Source organism: Saimiri boliviensis, chromosome 19 (genome assembly GCF_048565385.1).
Source record: "Saimiri boliviensis isolate mSaiBol1 chromosome 19, mSaiBol1.pri, whole genome shotgun sequence".
Lineage (NCBI taxonomy): Eukaryota > Metazoa > Chordata > Mammalia > Primates > Cebidae > Saimiri > Saimiri boliviensis.
This window is the reverse complement of record NC_133467.1, coordinates 33712270-33720206: the sequence shown is the minus strand read 5'-3', so window position 1 is coordinate 33720206 and position 7937 is coordinate 33712270. Positions and strand designations below refer to the sequence as shown.

General features: G+C 43.6%; 1 protein-coding gene across 1 annotated transcript in view; it reads left to right on the top strand.

Annotated features, from left to right (window-relative positions):
- Positions 1 to 58: 58 nt before the first annotated feature.
- LOC104652870 (SLAM family member 9-like) overlaps positions 59 to 7937 on the top strand; it is a 134866-nt gene continuing 126987 nt past the window's right edge. The window contains exon 1 of the mRNA XM_074389745.1: positions 59 to 199. The gene's annotated coding sequence lies outside the window, so the exon portion shown is untranslated. The remainder of the gene's footprint in view (positions 200 to 7937) is intronic.

Genomic DNA, 7937 nt, shown 5'->3' with positions numbered 1-7937 from the left:
CCCGCGCATCCGCCCCGTCACGGCCCGTGCGTCACGCTGCGGGGGCACGTTACGCACGCTCGTGGCTGGCCGCCGGCCCTGCCCGCGGCTGGGCCAGGGTCCTCCTCACGCGGAGGGGTGACGCGGCGCGAGGGGGCGCTGGGCTGCAACACGCTTCCCCAGCCCAACCCCCGTCGTGAGGCCGAAAGGACTTTACGGGGTGAGGCGCTGCCCCGGGGTCCCACCTGCCGGGGGAAGGGAGTTCGCAGACCCCGCAGGAAGGCCCAGACGCCGGGGAACGGTCTCGCCCATACCACAGAGAGGCGGCCCCTCTTTCTCCAGAAGAGGGCCGTGCGACCTCCCAGAGAGGGGATCCCTCACAATGGGAAGACGGGACCCGCAGACTTCAGACGCACTTCCCTACCCTCTAAGAAAGGGCCCTTTCATATACGTAAGAAAGAAACCGCAGAGCTTTCTCTGAAGCACCTCGCTTTGGCATTTTCTCCCCGGGGAGGCTGGGGAGTATGACCGCTTCCCCGCTAGTTCCCAGCCCACTGCGTTTAGTCTCCATTCGTCCCAGTCTAAGCAGCGTGCGAGTCCTCTCCCAAAGTCATTAACGCCCATGTCCCCTTTTTCTTTTACCTTTTGTTCTTGCTCGGGCAATTACAAATACATGCCCAAAGCATGTTTTCTTTTTCTTTTTCTTTCTTTCTTTTTTTTTGAGACGGAGTTTCGCTCTTGTTACCCAGGCTGGAGTGCAATGGCGCGATCTCGGCTCACCGCAACCTCCGCCTCCTGGGTTCAGGCAATTCTCCTGCCTCAGCCTCCTGAGTAGCTGGGATTACAGGCACGCGCCACCATGCCCAGCTTTTTTTTTTTTTTTTTTGTATTTTTACTAGAGACAGGGTTTCACCATGTTGACCAGGATGGTCTCGATCTCTTGACCTCGTGATCCACCCGCCTCGGCCTCCCAAAGTGCTGGGATTACAGGCTTGAGCCACCGCGCCCGGCCTTTTTTTTTTTTTTAACGGAGTCTCACTGTGTCGCCCAGGCTGGAGAGCAAGTGGCGCTATCTCGGCTCTCTGCAGCCTCCGCCTCCCGGGTTCAAGGCTGCCTCAGCCTCCCGAGTAGCTGAGACTACAGGCGCCCTCCACCACGCCTGGCTAATTTTTTGTATTTTTAGTAGAGACGGGGTTTCACCGTGTTAGCCAGGATGGTCTCGATCTTAACTTCGTGATCCGCCCGCCTCGGCCTTCCAAAGTGATCAGGTTATAGGAGTGAGCCTCCGCTCCTGGCCTCTTTTTCTTCTTTAAAGGCTCATTAAGGATAAAGAATCTCAAGCAGTTAAGCTTTATTTCCAGTCCCACCCCTGTAATGAGTGGTGTCCAGGCATGGTTTCACTCCAGAGGCAGAAGAAAGGGAGGAGTGGGGATCAATAAAGGTTAAGGAATTTAGAATAAATACTAGGGTGGGGGAGGTGAAGAAGAGAGATGGGGTTGAAGGAGAATTGAAGATCAGTTTTGATCAAATGGATCAAAACAAAACTTTGTACCACTGCTTTGATAAGACCTTTGCATCGCGTCAGCCACATGGAACTCGGAAATACTAGTTGTTATAAAAGTTGCTTCCAGTTTTGAATATGCTACTAGTCGTTATCTAGCTCTTCATAAATTACCAGTAAATTGGCTCCCTCTGGACTAACATTGTTAGATCTTTTCTAATTTAGAAATTCCTACATGTAGTTGAACAAAATAAGGAGCAAAACTTAAACACCACAGAGACGGTTACCGATATCTCTAACTAGTCCGTTTGCTCTTTGTAGGAACTATGTATTCTTTGCATCTTCTGTATAGTAACTAGAACAGCATCTTACATGTAGATGTCAGATGTTTGTTAGAACAGTCCTTTAAAATATTGGAGTTTAGCTAAATGAAGTCCTTGTGCCTTCATGCACTAGCTTTGTGACCTTAATTAAGTGACTTCTCTGTGTCAGTTCCTCATCTATGTGAACATGATACCTATAGTATCTACTCGTGAGTGTTGTTATTAGCTGTGTTAATATGTGTAGAGTGGTTAGAGCAGAGAATGGCATATTTTAAGTATGGCAGATGAAAAATGTTGGCAAAGATAATAATCATAAGAATTATAGCCAGGCGCGGTGGCTCAAACCTGTAATCCCAGCACTTTGGGAGGCCGAGGCAGGTGGATCACGAGGTCAAGAGATCGAGACCATCCCGGTCAACATGGTGAAACCCCGTCTCTACTAAAAATTCAAAAAATTAGCTGGGCATGGTGGCACGTGCCTGTAATCCCAGCTACTCAGGAGGCTGAGGCAGGAGAATTGCCTGAACCCAGGAGGCGGAGGTTGCGGTGAGCCGAGATCGCGCCATTGCACTCCAGCCTGGGTAACAAGAGCGAAACTCCGTCTAAAAAAAAAAAAAAAAATTATGAGAATCCTCAATTTCTCATACTACCCATGCAAATCTTAGTAATTGTTACAACTCAGAAACCAGGGTGATCGAGAATGAGCAGTTTTTTCTGAAAGTCTGAAATTGCTCATTTTTGGCTCATAGCTCAAATGGCTATGGTTAGAGCCAGCAAGGTTGACTCCAAGGACCCTGTGCTCTACGAAGGGCCAGAAGTCAGAGTATAGGGACCCTTTCTGCATATTTTCACTCAAGCCAGACTCCTAGGGTTCTCTGCTGCTGCTTCTCTGACTAATTAAGGTCACAAAGAATGTCTCGAGTAAACACAATTAGCAGAGATAAACAAGTCTCTTTACCTGGCTGGAGTCTAAATAGATATATTGAGAAATGTTTATATTCCAGCAGAACTCAATAGTTTTTACATTAAGAATCTAATTACTGGCTTGAAACTCAAAAGGTGAATTTGGGTTTGATGAAGCAAACTGGAAATTCCCTAGTAATTAGTGGGTCTGAATAAATGAGTTGTGGCTGGGATCCTCTCGTGTGGTGGTAGGATCTGGGGACATTCAGATGGCTAGGGACTTCTGGCCCAGCATACCCAAGGTCCCTATCCACTGTTTCCTTCACCATGGCACTGCTGCCTTCTCCATCTGCTGCAAACAGGTTTTCATAACATGGAGATTCTTCATGTTCCTGAAATAGGGAGAGCATGAGCTTTCTGAAAGCGTGGGGGTGGAAACACTTCGACACTTAGCTCGTAAGAGTCAAGACAGGTTGTAATCACTCTTGAATTTCCACTTGCTCAAAGCTGTCTTTGTCCACTGACATTACCTTCCTACCTGCTTCCCACCCATCTTGGTAATTGTTCCGTATGTCTAGGATAAGTTTCTGTTCCAGACCTCAAGTTCTCAATTCCACTGTCACCACAACACAGCCATTCACTGCTTCTTAAAAAAAGAGAAAGCAAATAATTCCTAGAATTATTTTTCTTTGGAAAAACCTTTCTGGATTGGTGTGTATGAGTGTGTGTGTTTCTTCCCTGGCTTGTGCTTCTTTATTGCTCTCGTTTTCATTTATGTTCTCCACACCCTGAACTAAACTGAACACGTATGTGATGTAAATGCTTTCTTCTCTATTCTTGTAGTAGAGACTGTGTTATTCTAGCATCCGTATGCCATAGAAGTATTTGTTCTTCCTAGTGTGTTTGTCTTAGATTGTAGGCCCTCAGGGGTTACAGCCACAGTCAGTAGGTCCCCACACTGCCCAGAGCAGTTCCATGTTATCATTTGAGATGTTTAATGATGACAGTTTCCTTCTCTGCTATCATATGTGCTGATGTGCTTCTGCCTTCTCCCTCAGTCCTCCCTCAGTCTCCACCTAAGTCTCCCGGTAAAAGGCTGGTGCCCTTTCCCCCAGTTTGTTTTCACTAAACTTGAATTCAGAAGACCTGAGTTTTAGTCCCGGTTCTGTCCTTTGCTAACTCTATTCTCTGACAAGCCACTGATGTCTGAGATTCAGCCTCTCATCTCTAAAAAGAGACGCTATTAATGTCCCTGAGAAGGACAGAATGTAATAGCAGCTGTGAAGGGCTTGTAAACCCTGAAAGCCTTTACAAAGCTCAAGGATGGTCACTCTTGCTGCCATCCCAGACCTCGCACTGTTCTTAGTATCAGCAACTCAAACTTTACAGCAGTTTTCACCTAATTTCACAAACTTTGAGTGGGGATTTAATGTTTCAGATTTGGATAGCAATCTAATTCTCAGGACAAAAATTCTTTTTTAGAACTTAGGTTCTGGAGTTTCTTATCTAGGAACTGTTTTATGAGTCCTAGCTTGAGGCGATACATTGTAATCACTTTGTGCTTCAGTTTCCCCATCCAGAAGATCCATAATAAGGATTTCCAGAAGGAAAAACAGTATAAAACATTATTGATGAAGTAAAAGAGTGAAGTGAAAATATGAAATTGATTTATTTGCACCCTTTGTGACTCAGTTTCCCCTTCAGTAAAGTGAAGATAAATTCTTATAGGAAAGAAAACTTTATTATTTGCATTTTACCACATTGGACTCCACAAACTCATAAGATCTTGTGTTTTGGTTTACTTTTCCCGTCAACTCAAGGTTGTTGTGAGGATAGAGGAATTAATGTCAGTAACATGATTGGGGATCCCCAGACTAAAGGTTAAATGAGTCCAAAGCAGAAGTAACTTTGCCCGAAGTTACAGCTCAACCAGGAGCAGAGAGCCTGAATGTTTATTTAGCAGTGACTTGGGGACTCAAGGACTCTCCCCAATTCCACGTCCATCATAGTCCACAAATACCCCTTCCTCTCATTTCCCTTTTTCAGGTGTTGGTTCCCCTCTCTCAAATCAGTGCAGGGGAGAGGGTAGTGAGAGATCACGAAGGAACAGAATGGGAGACAGGATTAACATGAGGAAATGACCATTTAAACTATTTTGCTGACACCCCCCTTCCTGCTGGCAGCCCAGGAGAAAGATTCCCCTGACCAAATGTGACGGCTGGAATCTGTATTTCTGAAGGCTTGCTTATTCCAGGAAGCTCGCTAAGATAATAGGAGCAGAGAGCTAGCTTCTTCTGGTCTTAACTTATCTAGGGTGTGTTTTCCAAGGTCTGGCATTTGTTTCCCACACTTATAATACCAGAAACCTTGACCTGTTTACCACATAAACCTTTTTGCTTTCTTTTGTATTTATTTACTGTTCATATCTGGCTCTCATTGTGTTTTCTTTATGACTGTCCATATCATTTGTCATCCTAAGAGGACAGAGGCTGTGTCTATCAGTATGTAGTGACCAATAAAAGTATTTACTATAATAGAGACATAGGGATCATAGTCTAACAACTGCCAGTAATGGTTATAGTGAACAGTGGAGTGAGGCTTCAAATCAAGTTAATTAAAAGACTGTCACTTAAAGAACATTTTAGATGAACTTTGCTTTCGTAATTACCCATGCATCTATGGACTTGTAGAATCTTAGAGATGCAGTCAATGTCACAGGTCGTCTATCTCATCCTCTCATGCAGTTGCCACCAGCCTCTCCTTGAAGCCACATGATGATGTCATTTCTTTGCTCAGCAAACTAGTCAATGTTTTTCATCATAAAATATACCTACAAAGAGTATATAAAAATGGTATGGATCAGTTGAAGGAAAATAATAAAACACTTAAGTACCTGCCACCTAGGCAAATAATCAAATTTACCATGGCCCAGAAGTCTTCTTTTGCCTCTCCTGGATTTCATCCAAGTTAAATGCTTAGATCACCCTAATTTGTAGAAAGTTCTTATATAGAGCTGAACCGTCTTCCATGGACTCTGCACATGACTCCTGCTGTGGTGCTGTGATTAAATTTAGTGTAATTACATTTAATGTTTCTTCCATGTGACAACCCATCAACTATTTGAAGACAAGTATTATGACAGAGTTGCCAGAAGAAACATCCTCATCCTTAGTTCCTTTCCTCTTACAATGTGGCTTCCATAACCAAACACAGTCCTCCACAGACCTGGCCTGACTAGCAAAGTATAGAGTGAAACTCTTCCCTCCTTGACCCGGATACTTTTTTTTTTTTTTTTTTTTTTTAAAGATAGCCTTGGATAGGATTGAATGTTTCGGAGATCATAGTACATTGCTGAGTTTGTAGTCAGACTCCTGATGGCTTTCTTATAAGGACTGTTAACCCAGGCCTCTTCTGTTAAGTAGTATATAAACCTAAATGCCAGACATTTTACATCAATTACATTAATTCCAGTCAATTTTATTTTGTTAGTTTTATCTGTTATTCATTCCAGTTGTCTATATCATCTGAATTTATTAGAATGTATGATTGTATAATTTGATAGACTATTTGGAGCAAGCATGAAAACAACTTCTTCGGAATACATTAAAACACCAATGTTAAATTATCCTAAATGGAATCAAATATTTTCAGAATGGTTCAGAAGTCACGGCAGGATCGTGCAGTGTCTCATGAATTATTGTGCCTTTGATCTGTGGGATGCCAGTCACTAGTGTTGCAGGTAATGAGATTCCAAATAGCAGAGTGCTTAGTGCGTGAAACTCTGGCAGAGAGTTAAAGCCGCTGTGGAAAGCAGAGAACATCAAAGTAACCTAGTCATTATGTTGGCAGCGGGGAGCGGGAGGTGGGAGTTCATGTACAGTAGTTGGAAATCATAAGGAACTGGGCATCTATCATATTTTGGCATCAGTTCAGAAGGCGGAACTTCTAGATACATGTATTGCCAGGATATATTTCTCTCAACAATAGATTATTGTAATGGGCTTGGCTAAGGTGCTTGCAATAATGTGTGAGGACCAGGTTCATTGGCACAATACTTAGAAACTCACCATCATTATAGCAACAGGTCTTGATTTCATAGCAAAAATCTGGGGTGCCAATACTTTAAGGAAAGAAGAAAAACTGAAAACTTGTGAGGAAAACACCCTAGCATGCACCTCCTTCTCCTGGCACTTAGGAAAGCACCTGGGGCACAGAGAACAGGCCCTGCAGAAGCACAGACACACACAAGTGCCATCTTGTCCAGCTTCTCCATTATGCAGATGTTGGTTGCAGACCAAGTCTTCTCCTGCCCCTGCATGCCAGTCTGGTCCACAGCAGGGCTAGTTTCTCTTAAGTTCCTTGTGGAAAGTATTTTGCCCTGAGACTGCCCCTGAAGCCCTGAAACACAAATTGAACCTGAATGTTTTAATTAAACCTCATTAATTGAACTGTGTGTGGGAGGCATGGGTCCCTTGGGTCTGAAACAGGGCTAGCGAAGACTCAACTCTCAGTTACACAGTTTGTCTTACGGTGCCAAAATATACTGCCAGTGGAAACCCAGTTGCGGGAACTGATTTTTGCCTCCCCAACTTCTCATTTACTCCATGTAATTCACACCTTACCTGCCTGTGTCCTCTCAACTTGATACAGAAGAGATAGAAGTAGGAATTCAATGCAAATCATGAGAATCTCTAACATTAGGAAGGTAGTCAGAATTTGGGGAACAACCAAATCAGTTAACTTGACCTCACAACCAGTGACACTCATTAGTTAGGCTCTTGGTTCTTCCCTATTCTGTAGAACATGGAAGGTCAGATATGTGGGGTTTTGTGGAGCAAAAGTGACTCATACTAGAATCCAGCAGTGCTTCATGTGGATATTCCATTTAGGATAATTTAACATTGGTGTTTTAATGTATTCCGAAGAAGTTGTTTTCATGCTTGCTCCAAGTAGTCTATCAAATTATACAATCATATATATATATATAATATGTATATATATATACATATATATATATATAATATGTATATATATATATAAATGAGATCTCAGGCTGGTCTTAAACCTCTGGACTCAAACAGTCCCCCCTCCTTGGCATCCTAAAGTTTTGGGATTATAGGAGCGAGCCACTTTGCCCAGCCAGGATTATTCTTTGTTAGAATATAAATGGCGGCCGGGCTCGGTGGCTCAAGCCTGTAAACCCAGCACTTTGGGAGGCCGAGACGGGTGGA